At 44.1% G+C, this 22,749-nt stretch overlaps 1 protein-coding gene across 22 annotated transcripts in view; it reads left to right on the top strand.

Annotated features, from left to right (window-relative positions):
• EPB41L2 (erythrocyte membrane protein band 4.1 like 2) overlaps positions 1–22,749 on the top strand; it is a 1,020,488-nt gene that overhangs the window by 159,614 nt on the left and 838,125 nt on the right. The window contains exon 1 of one of the 22 annotated variants that reach the window (XM_069234866.1): positions 3,480–3,623. The exons of 20 other annotated variants lie outside the window; for them this stretch is intronic. The gene's annotated coding sequence lies outside the window, so the exon portion shown is untranslated. Of the gene's footprint in view, positions 1–3,479; positions 3,624–22,749 lie in introns of those variants that run through there. One more of the 22 variants, XM_069234855.1, reaches the window with a different exon arrangement.

Genomic DNA, 22,749 nt, shown 5'->3' with positions numbered 1-22,749 from the left:
TATGTGGGCTCCATGTCTGTTAGCACGCCCAGAGTTCATAAAGAAGCTGATGCAAGCATGAGCAGGTGGAATATATACACCAGTCTTGACATCATATACTCACGAGACAGAGTGGTGCGAGGTAGAATGATGGATCCTGTTGGTACAAGAGAGAACTACCATACAAAAACTGCTGGATCCACTAAGACCCCCGGGGATATTTGAAAAGTGAGGAATCTGCTGTTAGATAATCTTACCATAAAAGACGTTACTGAAGGTAAGTAACTTGTTCATTTTGCCTTACTCCTTGTTTAATAGTGCATGTAAGCTAATTTGCAACTGTGGCTCTTCATTGTATCACAAGTAACCATAACAAAAATTACCATTTTTTTTAGCGCTCGTTTTTTTCTTTCTCTTGACACTATTGACCGTAATTTCAGGCAGAGATGCCCTAAGAACTGCAACAGTTTGTGCTCTGAATTAGTGAGTCTTATTTGCATGCGCAGTTGCCCTTATTCTCTGGAAGTCATCCTAGAGCAAATTTTTCGTTAATATCTGGAAAAGTTGGCCTTATGCTTTGACACAGTTGGCCTTTTGCTTGTGTACAGTTACCTTTATTTTTTGGTGCAGCTGCCCTTGTTCCCTTCACATCTGACATTATACTCAGCCACAGCCGGCCTTGTTCTTTGGCACAGCTGGTTTTGTTTACTGGCATAGCTGATCTTGTGCGCCAGCTAAATTGGACTTGCTCTTTGTGACAACTGATCTCATTCTTTTGGACAGTTGACCTTATTTCCTGAAACAATAGGCCAAATTAATGTGAAAATGCTTGTCAGTTTTAAGGAATAATAGTAGACCTACTGCAGCGCAGTCATTGGTATTGTCTGCTTTCTGTAATAAGATATATGGTACAACCATTTTCACTTTTTTGTCCAATCTAAGAATAATGCAACTGTCGCAATTTGTCACTACACATGCCCGCACTTTCACCTGATCTCTCCCTAGCACCCCCTTTGCCTCTATCCCTGCACTGCCTTTATATCCGGTGGTAATAGCGCTAGCGCGTCCCGACCTCAATAATTTACTCACTCTGGGACTCGCTTTAGGCCGATGGATCTTTTGACCCTGTTCGAAGTCTCCTTAGAACGAGATAGCTACTCAACATGTCAATCAATAGATCAATAACGTAGTCAATAATCACAATAACAAGTCTATCAAAGTAATCAATGGCAAATAAGACTCAGAAACCACCATGACCTTTCAGCCATGAATAACCACACAGAATTTAGTAAGATTTATGATATTTATTCCCTATTGATTACAATTCTAAAAGCAAGTTTATTAGTCTCAAAACCAGAAAACACATCAACATTGTCGTAATTTGGCAACTCGAATAAGACTTCATCAAAGCAAAGATTATAAACATTAGAACATAGCACAACATCAACATGGATTAACCTTAGCAGAGTATCATTAGCACATTATTCAGCAACGCATAGATTCAGTCATTTGTCTATTTGCGTCATTCAGTGGACTCCTTAACTAACCTCAAATTAGCATCAGCATGTTGGGCTTCATGCAAAACAATTTAGCAACATCAATTTGGAAAACCTCTAACTAAGGTCTCTGTCAAAAGAAGCAGTTGGTACCTAGAAAGGAAAGGCAAACAGATAATTAAATTTGCGTCATTATATAGTTACCCTCCGTAATGGGTCAGCATACAGTCAGTCTTCGTCCTCAGGACATCAGTTGATTCGCCATCAGCCAGGAAACACAGCAAAGTTCATCAAAGCAGGATAAAAGGGGTACTTCCCTCATAAGGAGGTAAAGTATAACAGGCAAGGTAAGTAGAATAAGAATGACTCAAAGAATCATACAGCAAAGTCTTTAGGCAGAGTGACAAAGTGTCTAGATAACGGCAAGAATGGCTTCTCCGGAACTCTCTCGTTCTCCTTGTGTCAAAGGTTTTTTATCCCTTTTCTGTTGACAGACCCCTAATTCCTAATTGGGTGAGTTCGGCGCACTATTATCTCCATCCAATGGTTTACCAGTCAGACCATCAAAATTGTCACCTCATAACAGTTCTCACGTAGTTTATTGGTTCTTGTGATTGACGTCTTCAATGGGCAGAATGTCCGGTATGATTTCATGTTCATGTGGTCCTCTCGCATCTTTAGTCAGTAGTCCCATTGTCTATACCGGTTTAGGCGACCTTGTACCTGTAGCAAGTCTACACTGTTGCATTCGGAAAAAATGTTTCCTTGAGCAAGTCTAATTTCATGAGAACGGATCCACTACGGTTACATACATCCTCTAGCTTTTGGAAAAGTACAAGTAAGTGTCCTTCAGCAAGTCTTGTCAGCACACTGCGCGTTAGAAAAACACATTTATATGAAACCTGGCAGCTAGGCCTCGACTCATGCTAACTAAGGCCTAATGATTAATTAGCAAAACCTTAACATATATAACTCATAATACTAGTATAAAATCATACATTAATTCTTCATTATTAGTCGATTTCATTAATCATCGTATATATTGGTGGCCACTCCCCGTGGGCACATTTCGAACACACGTTTAGTAAAATACATTAATACATTTCTCTATGCAGCATTATTACGCATTAGTTCATAAACATTTCATGTTAATTTTCAATATAAGAGCTACGCTCTCACAATAGTCTGGCACTGCTAGATGTGTCAGCTTTAAAGGTACAGTGTGTGATATTCTTGGTTCCGTCACGACCCACGGTTCCTAAGCGCTCTGCACGCTGGTCCATCTGGCAGTGTCTGATTGCCCGACTACCGGAAGGCAAATCAAACAATGTCCTTCCATTCATCTTGCAAATGCATCTGGAGAACAAAGAACAAATATGATAGTGCTTCAATTTGTACAATCCTATGTGTTTGGTACCTTTGTAGAGTACAGATACAGCAGGCAGCTAACTACATTCGGGCTGTTTGCTTTCCTTGCTCCAAGGCCTTTGCAAAGACCAGAAGATGACTACACAAGTCCGTGTAATAATGTTTACTTCTCATCCCTTTAATTTCCAGTTTGCCGCATGAAACGTTATCACCTGCCTCCTCCCTTTTGCTTGCATACTGGAGGTGGTAACACAATTAACCAGTGTTTATTTAACTCGTTTCCAACATCAGTTTGTACTTTGACCCCTACATGAAGTCATTGGGCACAGACGCCACATGGCTAGAAACTAATCGGAAAGGGTGGGGCAGCAGTGTGTGTCGGGTTTATGAGTCCATCTTACTTAAAGGCATCTACAGCTACAGCAGCTGTTACTAATTCTAGTGTTTCCCTAAAGATCGCCTGGATTTCTCTGTAATGATTTAAAGCAGGCAGTGCCGCTTGGGGGCTTTAGCTGCTCTGTAGATCTCACTTGCTCATGTTGCGCGTCGTGGATGAAGTGAAGTGGAAATACAGCTCTCCTTTTCTGCCGGGAGTGTCCCTCCTCCTCTGGCTGTGTCATGCTTTGGGTGGGGCTTGCCTTTGCTTGGTGGCGCTTTGCGGAGATGTGCTGCTCGGTTTCCCTCCGCTAGCCGCGCTCGTCTCATGTCGTTACTTTGGGCGCAGACTCTTTCAAGTCACTTGGGCGGCGCTAAGGTGGGGGAGATCCCAACTGCGACGAGGTAGGTGATTATTTTACTCAGCCCCCGTTAAGTTTCAGCTCCATTAATGTATTGTATCTGTGCTAGAGGCGCACAGTGTGAGACAGCGCAGATGCTGAATAGTTTGGCAGGGGAGTTAGAGCGGACAGCGCACATCGTCGAAGTTCCGCTTACAGCTGCACGTGCTTTGTTTTTGTTAAAGTCCCGCACAGATCCGGGTTGGGTGTAACGCTGGCGTGGGTATATTGTGGTTTATTAAAAGCGAAAGCTCAAAGGCAGAAAATTGCTATTTGTATGGAGTAATACTAAATTGCAGTGCTTTTTCCCGATGGCGGTATTTGGGGTACATTGTTCCAGTGTATTTATGTATAACATATTTTGCGGTACAGCGATAAACAATGCATTTCCGAATGTGTTTTCCAGAATTGTGTTTATTCTCAAATTGAAGTTTTGGGATATACTTAAAACGCCTTTAAAAATAATTTTCAAACCTGTACTGCCGCGTTCAGCAAATAGTATAGTCATGGAAAGACATTAATGCATATCTGTAATATATCGATTAACACGTAGTTTAGCAGACAGTGATATTTAATTGACTTGCTGCTCGGAAAGACTGGCCACAAAGAATATAGTAGCATAAGCGTTGAGGACATTTATGTCCGAGGCTGGAAACCATGCCGTTATAGCATAATCAACACAGTGCTGCGTGACATAAAGTGTGGAGACTGGTTTCTTTTGTGAATAACTTTCATCCTGAGTTGACAAACTAGTGTGCTCTTCTATTCGTATGCTACATAAATATGTTCAGACGACGCAGGAAACTGTCAGGCCAGAACTAAGAGACCATTTACTCCATACTGTACGCTATGAAATGAGTTCATTGCCCATGAGGAAATGTGCAGTGCTCTGCACTTGTCACATTAACGCGTTTCCCCCAATAATTTAGTGCATAATATGGATGAATCAACTTGTTATTAAAACACATTTAATGAGGCAGGTTGGATATTAGCATCTGTTGCTATGCTTGGACTGCAACATAGGGTGGTGCTCAGTATCAGCCAATCAATCAATCAATCAATCAATCACAACATTTGTAAAGCGCACTACGTAACCGTTAGGGTTTCAAGGTGCTGAAAGGGGGGGGGGTGCCGCTACTGGTCGAAGAGCCAGGTCTTAAGAAGTCTCCTGAAGGTGAGAAGGTCCTGGGTCTGTCGCAGGGAGGTCGGGAGGGTGTTCCAGGTCTTGGCAGCAAGGTAGGAGAAGGATATGCCACCGGAGATCTTGCGCTGGATGCGGGGAACGAGGGCGAGGTTGGCAGAGTGGAGTTGGCGGGTGGGGGCGTAGAAGTTGAGTCTGTTGTTCAGGTAGGCTGGTCCGGCGTTGTGAAGTGCCTTGTGAGCGTGGGTGAGGAGCTTGAAGGTGATCCTCTTGTCCACGGGGAGCCAGTGGAGGTCTCTCAGGTGGTGGGAGATGTGGCAGCGGCGGGGTACGTTGAGGACCAGTCGGGCGGAGGCGTTTTGGATGCGTTGGAGGCGTCGGATGTGTTTTGCTGGGATGCCTGTGTAGATTGCGTTGCCGTAGTCTAGTCTGCTGCTGACTAGGGCCTGGGTCACCGTTCTTCTGGTTTCCGTCGGTGTCCATTTGTAGATTCTACGGAGCATGCGGAGGGTGTTGTAGCAGGAGGAGGAAACTGCGTTGACCTGCTTGGACATGGTGAGGGCGGAGTCGAGGACGAAACCCAGGTTGCGTGCGTGGTTGGCTGGCGTTGGCGGGGCTCCCAGCGAGGTGGGCCACCAGGAGTCGTCCCAGGCGGAGGGGGTGCGTCCGAGGATGAGGACCTCCGTCTTGTTGGAGTTCAACTTCAGGTGGCTGTATCTCATCCACTCGGAGATGGACTTCATCCCCCCGTGGAGGTTGGCTTTGGTGGTGTGTGGGTCTTTGGTGAGGGGGAGGATGAGCTGGGTGTCGTCGGCGTAAGAGAGAATGTTGAGGTTGTGCTGACGGGCCAGTTGTGCGAGGGGGGCCATGTAGATGTTGAACAGCGTCGGGCTCAGTGAGGAGCCTTGGGGTACGCCGCAGATGATGTTGGTGGCTTCGGAGCGGAAGGGTGGGAGGCGGACTTTGGGTTCTGCCGGAGAGGAATGAGGAGATCCAGTTGAGGGCTTTTTCTTGTATTCCGGCTTCATGGAGGCGTGTTAACAGGGTGCGATGGCAGACCGTGTCGAAGGCTGCTGATAGGTTCAGGAGGATGAGGGCTGATGTTTCGCCGTTGTCCATTTGCTGTCTGATGTCATCTGTGGCGGCGAGGAGTGCTGTCTCGGTGCTGTGGTTGCGTCTGAAACCGGACTGGGAGGAGTCCAGGATGGAGTTGTCCTCGAGGTGGTGGGTAAGCTGAGCGTTCACGATCTTCTCGGTGACCTTCGCCGGGAAAGGGAGCAGGGAGATCGGTCGGAAGTTTTTGAGGTCGTTGGGGTCTGCCTTGGGCTTCTTAAGGAGGGTGTGGATTTCGGCGTGCTTCCAGCTTTCCGGGAAAGTTGCGGTTTCGAAGGATAAGTTGATGACCTTTCGAAGTTGGGGGGCGATGGTAGAGTCGGCTTTGTTGTAAACGTGGTGGGGGCATGGGTCAGAAGGGGATCCTGAGTGGATGGAGTTCATGATCTTGCGTGTTTCAGTGTCGTCTACGTAGGTCCAGGCGGTTGGTGCAGGTGGAGTTTCCGGGGGTCGGGTCTGACGGAGGCGTGGTGTTGAGGCTGTCGTGGATGTCGCGATCTTTTGATAGAAAAAGGTGGACAGGGCGTCGCAGAGTTCTTGGGATGGTGGGATGTCGTTGGCGCTGGGGTTGGAGAGCTCTTTCAGGATGCAGAAGAGTTCTTTGCTGTCATGTGCGTTGTTGTTCAGGCTTTCTGTGAAGTGGGATCGTTTGGCGAGTCTGATAAGCTGGTGGTGCTTGTGGGTGGCCTCCTTGTGGGCTGACAGGCTGTCGGGTGTGCGTTAGAGGAGCCATTTCTTCTTTAGTTTCTGGCAGACGTGTTTGGAGGTTAGGAGTTCGTCAGTGAACCAGGCGGCTTTTTTTCTTTCTTGGTTGTCTGTGGACCTCTTGAGTGGTGCGAGGGTGTTGGTGCAGTCGTTGATCCACCGTCGTAGGTTGAGTGCGGCGGTGTCTGGGTCGGTGGGAGGGTTCTGGGTGAGGGTGCTGGTCATCGGTGACTTTGCTCCAGCGGCGGTGTGGTGGTTGTTGGGTGCGGTGGTGCTCGATGTGCTTCTTGAATGTGAAGTGGATGCAGTGGTGGTCGGTCCAGTGAAGTTCGGTGGTGTGGTTAAAGGTGACGTGGTTGCTTGCGGAGAAGATCGAGTCCAGCGTGTGGCCGGCGATGTGGGTGGGTGTGTTGACCAGTTGTCTGAGGCCGAGGTTGGAGAGGTTGTCAATCAGAGATGCTGTGTTGGCGTCGTTGTTGTTCTCCAAGTGGAAATTGAGGTCTCCAATGAGGATGTAGTCCGTAGAAGGGAGCGCGTGGGTGCTCGTGAGGTCGGCGATGGAGTCGCTGAAGGGTGCTCGTGGTCCTGGGGGTCTGTAGATGAGCGTTCCCCTGAGAGTGGTGTTGGGGTCAGTGTGGATCCGGAAGTGTAGGTGTTCGGCGGTCTTGAGGGTGTCGTCCGTGTGGGTGTGGATTTTGAGGGTGGATTTATGGGCGATGGCTATTCCTCCGATGATTCCGTTGGGGCGATCCCTTCTGGTGATCTTGTAGCCATCCGGGATGGCTATGGCGATGTCAGGTGCTGAGGAGTCGTTCCACCAGGTTTCGGTCAGGAAGGCTACGTCTGGGGAGGTGGTGTCGAGCAGGTCCCAGAGCTCGATGGCGTGCTTGCGTGCGGAGCGTGTGTTGAGGAGTATGCAGTGGAGGTGGTTTGTGCCGGTTGTTGCAGGTTTCCTTGTTCTGTCGCAGGTGAAGTTGCAGGCGGGGCAGGAGAAGGGTCCTTTGGTGTACTTTGGTGAGGCCTGGAAGCATGTTGTGGAGCAGCCGGGGTTGAGGTCGATGAGCTGGTTGGCAGAGTAGCGGCGTCTGGTGGTGCGGGGGTCGTGCGGACCGGGGGGGGGGGTGGCGCTGGGCGCGGTCCAGGCGCGGACGGGCTTGCCTCTGGCGCGCCAGCGGCGCGGACGCGCAGCGCCAGCCTTCAAGAAGGGAGGGGGGAGCAGCTGGGAGGCGGGAGGGAGCGGCAAATGGGGGCGCGAGGAGGGCGGGCCGCAGGGAGGCAGCGGCGGGGAAACGTGGCTAAGGGGAGCGCACAAGGGGCAAAAGGAGTCACAAAAAAGTCAAAAAAGCACAAATGGAAGCAATGGAGCAAAAAGGCAAAATAAAGCAAGGCACAGAATACAGTCACAAATACGGTGAAAACGCACAATGCACACGAGCCTAGCGACGCTTACCAGAAGCCCACTAGACACCAGGGATGAGGCGCAGGTGGATGCCTGCGGGTGGAGGAGGGCCTCGAACACGCTAGCAGCAGCGTGGGCGGGGGTCAGGGACGCGGACAAAGCAAGGTGGTGCTGCGGACGTGGGGGAGCGAGCTCTTGACCGAAATCAGGTCAGAGGTCGGTCACCCTCGACGCGCAGCGCCAGCTATTAATAAGGGAAGAGCAGCTGGGAGGCGGGAGGGAGCGGCAAATGGGGGCGCGGCACAAGGGGCAAAAAGGAGTCACAAAACAGTCAAAAAAGCACAAATGGAAGCAATGGAGCAAAAAGGCACAATAAAGCAAGGCACAGAATACAGTCACAGTCTGCACTTTACATTTGCTTCACCATAGTTCGTTCGACTCGACTGCCACCTCCTTTGACTTAAGGCTCATGAAACGTCTCTTATTGCCAGATGTCATTCTCGATCTCGTTTTGTACATTGTTTTTACTACCCAAATGACCCCTTCTTTATTGATTTTTCCAGACAAATGCTGTGAACTTTGAATTGCTAAATGCTTAGTTTGAAAAGAAGCAGACGCTTGTTACCAGTATGATGTCAAGATATAGGGTCACAGTTGTATGGTTCCTGCTTAGATAATAGGGTTGCATATTTAGAACATCAGAACTTTAGAATGTGTGAGTCTGAGTCCATCCACACTATCAGGAACTGTTGGTCCAACTCCAGACTAGCTCACAGTGTGTCCCCGATTCCCAAAGCCTAACAAAGCAGAAGGCAATTATGGCAACCTAAACATGACACTCTGACTTCCCATGGAAGTTGTGGAAACAGATCTTACTCTTTTGTGGTAATACTCATGCATGCCTAGGCAATACACAAAAAGATGCAGGATACATTTTCAATACCTTTATTGAAACAATTGCAATCTGATATATAGAGAACAAGCTGTGGTAATTAGGCAGATGAAATAAAGCAAAGTAATCAGCATTTCAAACCTGGTAGAGAAGCTAAACAATCCAACCATGATGAATGTGGTTTTAGATGTTCTAGAGGTTCTACCTAACCCTTAAGTCTACGCTGAGAGCATAATGGGTGTACCTTTCTGCCTGGCCCGATCTAAGGGATTAGCCCCAACCCCTTACCTGGAGACAGTGTCAGGAGTTGGCCTGCGGTTTAGATGGCTATTCTCTCAGGAGGCTGACAGATTAGCACCAGCAAGCTGCATGTCGCACAGTATTTGTCCCCGGACAGTCATGGCTCGAATGCCCTCTTCCCAATCGAGGGCAGTGCACAGTGTATATATAGTACTGTGTTGGTAGCACAGCTCTGATGCAGTGCTATGTCTCGATGTTAGAAGCTGTCTCCTGGATGGGCAGCGTAAGAACTAGGATATTGTGTACAGAGTTCCTAGCCTTGAACAGATGTACAGATTATGTGTCATGCAAAGGCTAACTAAACAAGCAACTCGTACCACAGATTCCTAGAAAACTATCTTACAAGAAATGTGTGTAAATCTCATTGCTAAAAGCAGCTTAGCGAAAACGACTAAAATATGAAAATGTAAAATAAATCAAAAAATGTGTGACCAGCGCTGGTCTACGAGGTCTTCATTACACCCTCCCCTTGCCAGTGACAGATTCTACAAGAAAGGCCGTCTAAAACACTAAAAGCAATACAATGTTCACACTAATAAGCAGAGCAAGCACTTCAAAATGAGCCACTTAAAACAATTTGCTTAAAAACAAAAGCCAGATTTAAGTAACTGGAGGCAGCCATGGTGTAATCCAAAGCATCAGTGGAGATAGAATCCAAGAGGGATCTTCCATCGGCAGGTGACATAACCACCAAAGCCTCTCTAAATTGAATGAACAGAGATGAGCCAGAGCCTCTGACGAGGAAGCAGCATCCTGTGTAACGCTTGCAGTTGTTGAGCCATAGGGGAAGACTCCAGAAGCCTTAGCATCCATGTTCATGTGGGATGGCTTATAAAAGGCATCTTGAAGCAAGTGTAGTCTCATAGGACAACTCTGGTAATGAGCCCTCAATGGGAACTTTACCAGATCCATGTCAATAGATAGTACCAATTGCTGTGCAAGACACACATCCAGTGGCTCTCGTAAGGGCACCAAAGACAGCGGAACACCGACTGCACACAGTTGAACCATATTGGTTGAAAGGACAAGGACCATTTGTCGTTTAGTTCTTCCAACAAAGGTATGCCAACGTGCTGTATCCTATGTTCACAGCACAGCTGGACTTGCAATAGTTCCACCACCATTCGGCTTTGATATGGGACATCCTTTGTGGAGCAAAAATAGAAGTTGCAAAATACAGCCAATTAATGTGGGATGCCTCCAGTAACCCTCTAAAACAGGTAGTGTATAAAGGATGGAATTACTCCAAAGGCAGCGTCGAAAGTGCTGACAAAATCAATATCCAATCACCTTCAAATATTGTACAACATCCATGGTGTTGGAACATTAAAAATATGACTCACAAGTTCACCAAAGTGTCTTAGACAGTTGGTATTTAAAAGCAGCTGAATCTCGGCGGATGACCTCACCATTTGCAATTCAAATGTTTCATGGGCAGATGTCAGTTCCACATGTTTTTGAAACAACAGTGTTTTTAGTCGGCTCATCTTGTGGAAGTTAACATTAGAGATAGGAATGGAAGGCCACAAACTTGCTACCCTAATCTCATGTGTGGGGGTAAACAGTATGTTACCACAGCAGGTCACTAATTAAGAAATCACATAAGGGACACCTGCTCTCATCCCACAACAGACTTGATCAATCAACATCATGCACTTCCGTTTGAAAGCAACTGGAACAATGGATGAATCAAGGGGATGGGAACTCCCTTTAAGTAACATGCCAAATTGGTATCTGACGCATTACATACCCCAAGAAGTATCACCTGTTTACAAATCATTGAGTGGCTTTCAGATTTTTTTTTACAATCGATTCCACTGAGAAAGACTTCCTTTTCTCCACTAATACATGTGTAATCGAAAAGTAATTCCCACACCTCATTTATAAAATTGTCTACTAAAGCCTCAAATCTACCTACCGGAAAAATGCTTCAAACATGATGTGAATTGAAGTATGGAAATTGGCAAAGAGAACTCCATGTACTAACCACACAGCTGATGGAGCTTCAGCCACTGTGAAAAGCAACTTTTCTATCTTTTCTTTAGTAAGCATTGTGTATGTTGTGTCCTCCTTTGCCATTATCTGTTGTTTGCATGTTAAATTAAAGGGCAAGAATAACTCTTATGAGTTCACGTGCTTCCAGGGCACTTGGTTTGATTTTAGAACCTGTAATGTCCAACTCAGCTGCATTATAGAACAAAGCTGACTTTTTCCATGTTGTAGAAACAATTTGTCATTTCATATTATGTCAAGTCGCAGAAGACATAATATTCTTAAGTGTGTAAATACAAGTGGACAATGTATGCATCCTATTATCAGCAACAGCCAGTGATTTCTCCAAATTAGCCTGATCTAGTTGCCATAAACAAGCAGCAACTTCCATTAGAGAAAGCTTCCATATTTCATTGTAATTGGCATACAAAAATATTTTAGAGTGTGGCGATCTAGGACCTAGCAGGAAAACATGCAAATCCATGTTATCCGAGAGACAGAGGTGCAGTTTTACATGTGACAAAGTGAAATGTAACCATTTCTGACATAACTATCTTTGCTGTAAGTAGTGACAATCCCTGCATGTTGTCTCAGTATAACAAGTGGTCCAGTCTGCTTGCTCTAAAACCCAGAGAAGAGTTTATAAAATGTGCATGACAACCGTTTGTGTCCACTGTCTGCAATAACCACCTTTTTGGACCTGAAAGTGTTGAATTAAATGTACCATTGAGCTGATCTGTGTAATTTACTAGATGTTGCCAGTTGTCGAATTGTGAAACAGAAGGAATACTGGTCACATTCATGTCTTTAATTTTTGCTAGACCAAGACAAGTTGTCTGCTGATTCAGAAAAATCATCTGTATTGGAATCAGACACGCTTTAAATAAGGCAGCCGTGCCCTTCACTTGCCAATCTTTTGTTGTTCCCCAAACTGATTTTAAATCAATTGTTTCTTTCCAATATCCATAGCCCTTAATGGCTAGTTGGGAAACAAAGGAGTTTAAGTAAATACATTTAATAGCGGTCAGCATGGTTTTTTGTCGCTTTTGTTGATGGTAATTTGAAAAAATAGTAAGATGCAGAATCAGTAGTATGATGCCCAGAAAAATTTGAATTTGTCTGAATACTGGTAGAGTTGGACAATGTTCCCATTGTGTGTAGTTAAAAATGGTACGTTGAGTACTAACTCTGTGTAAGTGATGGTGTGCATAGTGATGATAACAAAACATTTCACCATACTTTGTAGAGTTCATGTTCATAACTTAACTTTCAAATACAGTATAATATTAAATTCAGAAAGCATTGAGGAAATTGTTTTCACATCCCAATCATCAGACACAACTCCAGGTGTCATCATATCATCCATAGATATTTTAAAAACAGTAGGAATTTGAATAGTCTGTTTAAGGTCAAAAAAATTGGATGGAAACTTTTCCCAAACAATCCTACCAGGAACTAGAAAAGTAGAAATGTTGACAAGGGACAGGTCTTCTCAGACTTTGTTGGGAAGACAGTTGAGGCATCAGTACCTCATCTACTAGTTCAACAGCAGACCATTCAGGAAGATAATGCCCATTTATCAGCAAGAAGAAAACAATCACAAATCCAGCCCACAAGAAGGGAGCAAGCAAGGAGAACATAATCCACAAATAGGACTATGGATGGATCAGACAAGTGTGTTTAAGCCAGTGCAAAAGCTTATGTATACCATAAAGAGAAGTGGTAGTTTTAAGCTGAGGAAAAGTTGTCAATGTCGACAAAGTACTCAGAAGGAGTCTGAGTGAAGACAAGAACTGCTGCAGGGGAAAGAGAACTGATAGATGCATCTAAATGTGGTTCATATATTATTTTGAGAAATAGTAGTGAACTGTAGACTTACGTCTGGTACGTTTCTGTTGCTAGTGGCACTAATGGGAATTGGCGTGAAATTTGTTCTCTGCCCTCCTCAGCCTAGTGGAAACAATTTTGGTGTTCTTTAAAGCTTGAAGAGGTATTTCCTGTATGGTAGTGAGAGGGGACAAGGTAACTACCCAGGAGGCCTACTATGTATGATCGGCCACATGATGCAATTTTACTTGATCAGTGGAGACAAAGCATTTGTCTCTACAACCAGCAAGTGGTGGCAAGATAATAGTTCTGGTATCTTGAATTCCAAGTACTGGCACAGGTCTCTGTACGATGGGTCAAATTCTTTCTTCACTGCAATCTTTTCTCAAACTAGATCCCCAACTTTTGGAGTTTAGCCTGTGGGTGCTGGTGTATGCCTCATTTCCACAGTGGCAGCATGCAATAGTGGAACGCCTATCTTCAGAAGTTCTGTAGTTCCTGTAATACAGTGAGAGGTTAATTTATGTCAAAAGGTGTTTCTGCTGCCACTGCACCAGGACCATCTAGATCTGCGACACACATCTGGGTTTCAAACCGTACTTCAAGCGGGCTACGGCCACCCAAAGATCTTCTAGGCAGATTATTTAATGCTCTGAGTAGTCCATAAAGGTGAGGGATCCAACTGTGACCTGAACCTAATATTCTAGCTATTGAAGATTGCTTTAAGTTCCGGGCTCTTCTTCTCCACTATTGAATTTCTCTTTGCATGATAAGGGGAAGAAAATGCACCGCTACACACAGGGTTCCCATGGTCTCCATGTACATCAAATTAAATCCACATTTTTCATTCAGTCACATAAAAAAAAAGATCATAAAAGATGCATCACAATACACATTGCAGAGGGTAAATAGTTAAAATCAAAACACCAAATAAATAGGTATAGTGAGAGCACACATAATTGCTAAAATCATAATGTTAAAAAGAACTAAAAACAAAGCTATGAACCCTCATCATTAAAACATCATAGACTGACGCAGTTGTGGTTCACATTCTAAAGAAGAGACTTCTGCATGGGAAAAAAATTCAGTGTGACCATGCACTTGCTAAACTTGAATTTCTGAGGCACCATGACTGAAAACCGTTTAGTGAGAGGGAGACAAAATTTACAGAATAGGACAAGATGTAACAGGTTCTCGGAAAACGTCTTGTCACACAGGCATATGTCACAGGGAGCAAACTGCCCCTGGGGAAAGCATAGCAGCCACCTTATAGACCCTAACCTTAAGCGGGTCATCAGCATCCATTTCCATGTGCCCGTAATCAGGTGCAAGTATGGAGCCACCCCTTGCGTGGTTTGTTGGAAGAAGAATTCTCTTACACTGGGGTTCATTAGATCTCTGCCCTCTTGTAGTGCCCTTCTCTGATACAGGAAGCATTCCTTGATCCATTGCTTGTCCTTTTTGGAAATGGCTGATGGATTCTCATAGACTTGTGGACAGCCTAAGGCACTGACTGCCTCACTAATATATATAAACCAAAGGATTCTACAGCCATAAGAGGTTGTGAGACAGTCAGAAATAATTTCATGATTTAGACCTATCTCCTCGTTGTGCAAGATTGAGCACCACAGCATCAAAGGAGAAAGTTTAATCCGATCTTCTACATACTCCAAGCCCAATGCCTCGTGAACCACAAAGTACAATGTTGAGAAGGAGATCTCCAGTATGTGCCAATACACTCTGTTTTTTCTCAGATTAAATAGAGTCTAAATCCCAATAACCCCTCAAATCCCCGATCCGTAGGTCAATATGGGAAGACACTTCTTCCTCTAAATTTTTAAGATAGGAGCTATGGATTTTTTCCCTATCTAGGAGACTAGAGAGGATTGTGCCAACTGCTTTTAAGAAATAGTTCTTCCTGTTCCCGACAGATGGTACCCAAGTGTAAGGATTATTAAACAGTAAGCCAGGATGCAGTAATGGGACACTTTCTCTCTGACACTGCTCTCAATATTCATAGTACGTGTTGTTGAATTCTTCTGGCTGCAAAATATGATGAAGGTTTTGAAAAAGTTTCTTTCCTGATCTAGCTTTTTCAGAAATACCACAAAGGTGAAAATTAGTGTATTTAAATCAGTAGCTGTCCTTGCCAGGAACACTGCATCATCTGCATGTAATAGTGCTGGTATAGGTTTTTAATTGACCATAGATACATCCCCTCCCACCTTCACTAACTCAGTGTCTGAGTCTTTCATTTTAATGTACAACAAGAATTAAATGGGTGCTAGCACATAATCCTGTTGAACACGCAGATTCACATCAAAGAAAGGTGACACTCTCCGCCATAACCACACCTGACTGATGCGGATAGATAACCAGTAGAGATGTTGCAAAAGGGCCACTAAGTCCATCTCAAGTCCCAAGGAGATTAGAGTATCTCAAAGCTTTGACCGACTCAAAGTCAAAAGCACTGGATAAATACATAAATGCCAATTGGAGCAAACTACTCTTGATGTGCTTGTATTTCGAGGCTAGGAGGTGAAGGTTCAGACATTGCTTCATCGTGCAGAGACCCTTTTTAAAACGATTCTAAACCAAGGAAAGATTTTTCTTCTCCGAAGACCAGAGAAGAAGACGTTCTAGTATGATTCTCCCAATGATCTTAGTAACAGAATCAAGCAATGAAATTGGGTGATAAAATGTTTAGGTCACGTGCCTTGCCCTTCTTAAAAATCTGCAGAATTATAAACTTGCGCCAGGAGGATAGAACACTTACCTTACCGACAGAGTTTAAAACATTAGGCAACAGAAGCAACCAAAACCCTGCATTTCCTTAAATATAGCCTTAGGGATCCTACCAAGCATTGGTGCCTTTCTAGAGGGGCTGTTGAGAACGGCCTGAAGAACATCATCAGGCAAAACATAGATGTTCAAAGGTAGTGTGGATTTTTCTATTCCACAATCTTGATTAAGCATGCTAGAAATGTATATTCTGCTAAAATGTTCTATTCACCTGTCAGGATCAAATATTCGTGGTCACTTTATCAGGCGGCAAACCAGGGGCGCAAACAACGCAAACTGTCTTCCAGAAGACCTAAGAGTCCTTGGCCTTTTTTTCTTTAATGACTATGTAAAATTATTCCTGCAAACCCTGATTGCTTCCTCATCCTTGGCAGACTGCTGTAATTCTCTCCTGAGCCTATAGTTTGCAGCTATACAGGCTTTATCAATCCAGGATTTGTTATGTCTCTTGCTGTTACCTAGGAGCCTCATAAGCATATCTCTAATGTGGATTGTTGTTCTGCAAAGCTTCATAATGTCTAATTTGGACCAGACTTCTCTGCTGTACAGAAATTAATAAGCCCCCTACAACCTTCAGTGATCTTGCACATTAGGGACTTCATATCTGCAGAATGCTAAACTAATTTTCATCCAGCATCCATTGTAACTGTTGGCTTCTTAAACTTGCCATTACACTTAGGCTGACCTATGGAGGCATTAATGCAGAGATTTAACAGGTTATGGTCTCTATAGGCAGCGGGTAAAACATCCCCTGCAGAGATAAAAGAGTGAATGCTTCTAGAGACACAAAATAAGTCAATTACAGAATCTTGTCCTCTTCCCATGAATGTGAGGGTGGTAGATGTTTCAGGGTTGATAGCAATTTTCCCCAAGTCATAAGTTACCAAGTAAGTATGAAGCACTGGCATCCAAATTTTCTTTCAGTGTAATCTCAGTTAAGTCTGGGAAGAAGGTTAAAAGAGCTAGAGTAGGCGCAGTGTCCAATTTTGCATTACATCTCCAGCTAATATTAAGTTAAGATTTACGCCAAGATAAACATTCCTATTGTATAACCTATCTACAAAAGCAAGCAGCCCAGTAAAATTTGGATTTTCTCTGGCAGAAAAGTCATTGTTATAAAAAAAAAAGTTATCAGAACTATACTAAAAGTGGAGCCCCCAACTCAAATTAGTAGCCTGCATGTTTTCTCCCACTGTCTGTAACCTTGTTACTTTACTGCCAATATCAACTTGGGAACAAGTTGCCAACACCCCCCCTTGCTCGAACTGAGGGGGGAAGGGTGGTTGGGAATTAAAACATGTATAACCATAAAAAACACTTCCTCCAGGGCCCAGGTTTCCTGCGAAAGAATGTCATGTTTACTTGTAAAGACCGTCCAGTCCTCAATCAGTTTTGATGCCAACCCAGCAGTGTTCCAACATAGCACAGTCTGAGCTTTGTGTTAATATGATTAAGATTTCTTGGCTCTTGGTCCATGCTACAGACAAAAGCGATGGGTAAAGTGCAATCAGGGGCCTGGAGTTCCCCTTCAATTTGCCAGAACGCACAGTTTGGGTGGCAAGACTTAATGTTCAAATTATCTTGATTGGAGAGTATGCCCCTGGGCTGCCCAGCGTTTCCAATGAGGGGAGAGTAATCTTGAAATCAGAGGGCTTATTGTCCATTTTCACAGGAACCAAAAAGCCCACAGCAGTAACACAATCACGCTCCTTCCACTCCATCAGTCAGTGTCCATCAGCCCGGATAACACCATAAATCTGTTTCCAGTTAGGTCCACATGCTGTGTTGGACTGCTGGGAATATTCCTGACAGCGTGCACCAGGATGGAAGGAGCCAGATGCTCGTAGAAGAAACTCAAATGAAGGATCTTTATTAAGTTTGACCTTGGAGCGCACCAGCACTAGCTTGCTCCACATTCTCACCCACAGCCATGGGCTTGCAGAAGTTGACAATAGGCAATCAGCAGTGAAATTCTTAGTTGGGGGACCCACTCCACAACTCTGCGTACATAAGGGATCTCCCTGTGAAGGTTTAAATTGCATCTCACATATATGCAAAGCCAATAGGTCACCTTGGTTTTCAGTTCTCATGTATATTTATTTCCCCCTGGATTCAGGCTAGTTATATTTGCCAATATAGCCACATATGGGCACGAAGCAGGAGGATGATTGATCATGGGGAGGGGTGCTAGGTGAGACCAGGCTCTAACTGGGGCAGAATGCCTACGGTCCTAAGGCAAAATTGTATTATGATTCCTCCCTTTGGTGCTGGGTCGAGGGAGGTGGCCAGGAGAAATGGAGGGTCTCTGCTCTCTTAAATCAACATGTGCTTTACTTTTGTTTGACTGAGCTGCTATATGTGTTTGCGTTAAAGATACTGAGCCCTGTGGCAACCTTACTGGCCTGCTCTGCACCCCTTGCTGTATTTGTTTAAACAGTTCTCTATTGCTTTCAAGCGATCATTCAGGGGGTGTAGTTTTATGTCAAGCAAGCCATTAAGTTTACCATATATACTATCCCAAAGGACTGTATCAGTCAAAGGCAAACTGGGTGCCATACTAGGCAAGTTGGAAATTATTGGGCTTCTTAGACTTCAGAACTCTTTTTCTTCGCTCTGGACAGGGGCAGGAGAGCTAGATTCCAGTTCAACAATGCTCAAGCCCTCCCCTCGATCAGAGCTATTTTCTGTAGGTAAGCACATGTTGGGGAGAGCATGATCGCCAGTCAAGCTATTGTTGGGCATATGCAAGACCGATGACAAGGGCAAAGATGGAGCAGCTTCATCAATTGAAACAAAAAGCCGGCATTCAGCTTGTTCAGTATACTTAGAAATAATTTCTACCTCGTGGGCAAGAAAGCTGTCCATGGTTGTATGGCTATGAGTTTGAGACACCGTAGAGGTAACTTTCTGTTTTCCCATAGTTTTTAGATTGTTAACAACAGCAACAAAGAGTCAGACGCAGCACCCCTCCAATGAGTAAAATGGTGCCAGAGAAGAAACTGGGTCTGTTGCTTCCTTTGATGGAAAAACCATCAACGCAAAATACAGAAAGAGAAAGAAAAGCATATAGTGCAAGCAAGCAAAAAGCTTAAGTGTCTTAAATGGTTACCTGGAGCAGTTATGGAGTATCTGACACAAAAGCCAAGAGGGATGGGCCAGCCCCTCGCTGGCAAAGATGGGCCTGCTCTTGGCCTGGTCTTCGCCCATGCATGTCCCACACCACAGTGGTGAGCACATACCTAATAGCACTTCTCAGGTGAAGAGTGCCTCCTCCAGCCAGGCAATGTATCCTGGGACTTGCAGTCCCTCTCCTGCACACAGTTACTGGCTGCAGTGGTGAGCGCACACATTTAATAGTGCTTCACCAGGTGGCAGCCAGTACTTCATCACTAACCCTTGTATGGGAACGGGTAATCACAGCTACATTTGCAGTAATGACTGCAGATTTGACTGCTTCATCAGCCAGAGAATTCTCTACAGTGTGTATTCCAACACACTGATGTTGATGACTCAGTGTTTGTACTACATGAGCCCAAGGCAGTTTGTTTTTGAGTCCCACCACCTTTTCCAAAAGCACTTTATGCTTAATAGTATTTCCCTTAGAGTCTCTTAATCCATTGAGACACCAGTAATGTAAGTTACAAAGGCTTGCGTTCCAAAGGCAAAAGCTTTAAATCCCAGATGGATACAATGGACAACTTCCTTGACCACTACTGATGTATACTATATGTTTGACCATAAATTGCAAACAACAGTTTATCCAGTACGAACTGGAATACCCCAAGTCCACTAACATTTTGCCTCTTGATCAATATAAATATATTATTTACACTGATGACTCAGCTCAACCCGCTGTAGGTACCAAACATCAACACTCTGCACCTGTTTATGGAGTGATGTGGGATGGAGAGTTCCACCCTCAACAAACCTATACGTAGTCCCTTGGGGATTGCACTGCACAGCTAGCTGAATTGAAAGATTTGATTCTGGCACTGGAACATATGGATCCTGAATTTGCGACACTTATAATGTATGATTCATACTATTATGTCCAGTCTTTCAATGAACACATCCTCTAAGGCTGGGACTGGGGTGATGATAATGATGTGTTTTCTCTGAGCCAGTAGTCTTTCCTTAATGAAAGCATTCTGAACTGCAGTCAGTATTTTTTTCAGTGGGTGCAAAACGCATTTCAGCATAAGAATATAAATGTGATTTCTAAGCAATCACCACTGTGTCACTTTAATTGAATGTGAATAGGTAAAGCCAGTGGCACCTGGAATTATCCGGATGACTAAGTTTGTTTTGTTTACGTGTGTGTGTGTGTGTGTGTGTGTGTGTGTGTGTGTGTGTGCACGCGCTTCAAGCATGTCAGTCTGTAGTGATCTGAGTATTTGTATATGTTCAGGTGTCTAATGTTTACTGGAAAAATCTGGCTAATTAAATCAGAGTCCTTGTGCATAGTCTGGTTTATAGGCTCTGCCTAATAAAAGAAAAAATTAATGGTGTTTGGTGGTTTTTACTGTGCATATTTCTCTAGTAAGTGTCGTACCAGGCTTTTCCCCCTCATTTGATAGCTCGTATCCCTGAAATAGGACACTGAGAAAATCAATTTTTGTTTCCTTAAAATTGAATTTGAAGCAGTGTTCAACAAATCACAAAACAATGCAGTCTCCTCTGGATACACGAGTACTTAAGATGTCATCCATCAGATATGATATAGACATGTGACTATGCGTCTGGATCAATATCATCTAACATTAATGCTACATGGGTAGAGAACAGCCCTGGACTGTTCTTACACCCTTGGGGAAGATGGCAAAAATGGCACTGAGAGCTGAGCATAGAAAAAGCGGTTAGATCCTTGCTTTCAGGCGCTATATTTTGGCAGAAAAATCTGTTGGAAAAATCCAAAGTTATTTTATACTTTTTAAGGTCTATATTGTTCATTAGTGCTGTACTGGTTGAGTTTTATATTGCAAAAGTGTGACTATTTAAATGTCTGTAATCTAAGACTATTCTGTAGGAGTGATCTGGCTTAGCTACTGGGAACAAATGGTTGTTCTTTGGGGATATGCAGGGTTCAGTTACTCCCTGGTACTGCAGCTGTGAGAGAATCTCCGTCACAGGGGTTTTTGCTTCATGTTTTATGGGATATTGTGGTTAAACTTGTGGGCTGGATGTTATGGATATTATATGATAAGGATAGTCTCTATCCCAGCCCACATGGTTGCAATATAGGGCTGGGGCTTGTGCACGAGCCCATTCCGCAGTGTATGCTTCCTTTACTTGCTCTGGAACGAGGACTGAGAAAGACAGTAAAATCACATCTTCTTGTTCTAACAAACTCCGGTGGCCAGCCTTTTTAAGCCAGAACAATTTCATAACTCAGTGTTAATGTTTCCCAGAAAATTACTTTCATTGTGCGCATTATGTCCCCCTCACTCTGTATGTTTAATTTATAAACTCGGCCCCCAAATTATCGCTACCTATGCATGTGCAATTCGTGGAAAGTATTCTTAGTAACCTGTGCTACTGATCCGTTAAAGGAACTTGCACACGACATTGGTGAACAGCCAGTGCTGCTGCAAAATTGCCAGTATTCATCCCAAAATCCAGGGCAGGGGCAGTCTTGTATTCATTTTTTGTCTGTTTTAACACCTCCAGTAAAACAGCAAGAGACGGTGTACCATGTCTTATGATATATATTGCAGAAAAAAACTGTGCCCCCCAAGTAGCACAACCATCAATAGAGAGGGCCATCCCAAGTGGCAAGCACATTGTAAGAATTCTATGTTTATCTTGGGGTCTCATATGGGGGAAACACTGCTTCCAGCTAATTTGTTTTTTGAGCAGTCTAGAACGAAATTTCCTCCCGACTGGTGGGTACTTTACTTATTATAGCATTAATAGTCACTGGGTTAATCCCAGGCGTAGCCAATTGTTGTTGGACAGCTGAAGCAGCCCTCGCAGGGGCAGTGTTTAGGTTACGCATAGCAAATTACATTAGGCTTCTATATAGTCTAACTAAGTTATTATATAATGGACACAGATCGGCTGCTGGTAAATTTTGTATGTTTGGATATAGTGCAGCTAGAACTGGCCATGTGGCCCTGTCATTACTAAGGGAACCTAATCTAATGTGTTGAACAACATGTGGTAGGGTGCCTTGGAACCAATGCTGATTTTCCTTAAATGTCAAGGATATTTCTAAATAGTTGCATGCTCTGTATTGTTATGGACCATTGGCTACTGTGTATGTAGGAAATGTATTTATATTGACATCGACTGCAGGAAAGGTGACCCATGAGTAAAATGTTTGCTTCATTTGCTTTGAGTGCCTCAAACACAAATGTAACATCTTCACCCTATTGACTCACCCATTTTGGAGTACTTTTTGTGTGACAGCATGTCTACAATTTAATGGCATAGCGACTGGCTTTGCCATTTTAGAAAATGGAATTCAGAAAAGGAAATACTAAGTAGGGCGTCCTTTTGAATGTTCAAACATGAACAACCTATAGACAAATATTGGTTCTACCCATACTGCTGGGAAGGTTTTTTTTTCCTCTAACACCGCATATATCTCCCTATAACGGTGAATACGGCAACTTGAGCACACAAGAGAGCACTACTCAGGAGACCAGTTAAATAAGTACCTGACCTTAATACGTTGGTGGCACCATGTTATATGGTTCTTACTCAGATAATAAGACTGTGTATTTAGGATGGCAGGACTTTGGAATATGGGAGTCTGAGTTCATCCACACCATCAGTAACTGTCAGCCCAACTCCTGGCTAGCTGACAGTGCCTCACTTAAACCCCTATTTCTACTGGGGTGGGAGGCCGAGGTGGTTATGGCAACCTGAACATGACAGTCTGACTCCCCGAGGAAGTAATGGAAAAAGATCTTAGTATTTTGTGGTATTACTCATGCATGCCAAAGCGGGACACAAAA

Source organism: Pleurodeles waltl, chromosome 5 (genome assembly GCF_031143425.1).
Source record: "Pleurodeles waltl isolate 20211129_DDA chromosome 5, aPleWal1.hap1.20221129, whole genome shotgun sequence".
Lineage (NCBI taxonomy): Eukaryota > Metazoa > Chordata > Amphibia > Caudata > Salamandridae > Pleurodeles > Pleurodeles waltl.
This window is presented reverse-complemented; position numbering and strand designations above follow the sequence as displayed.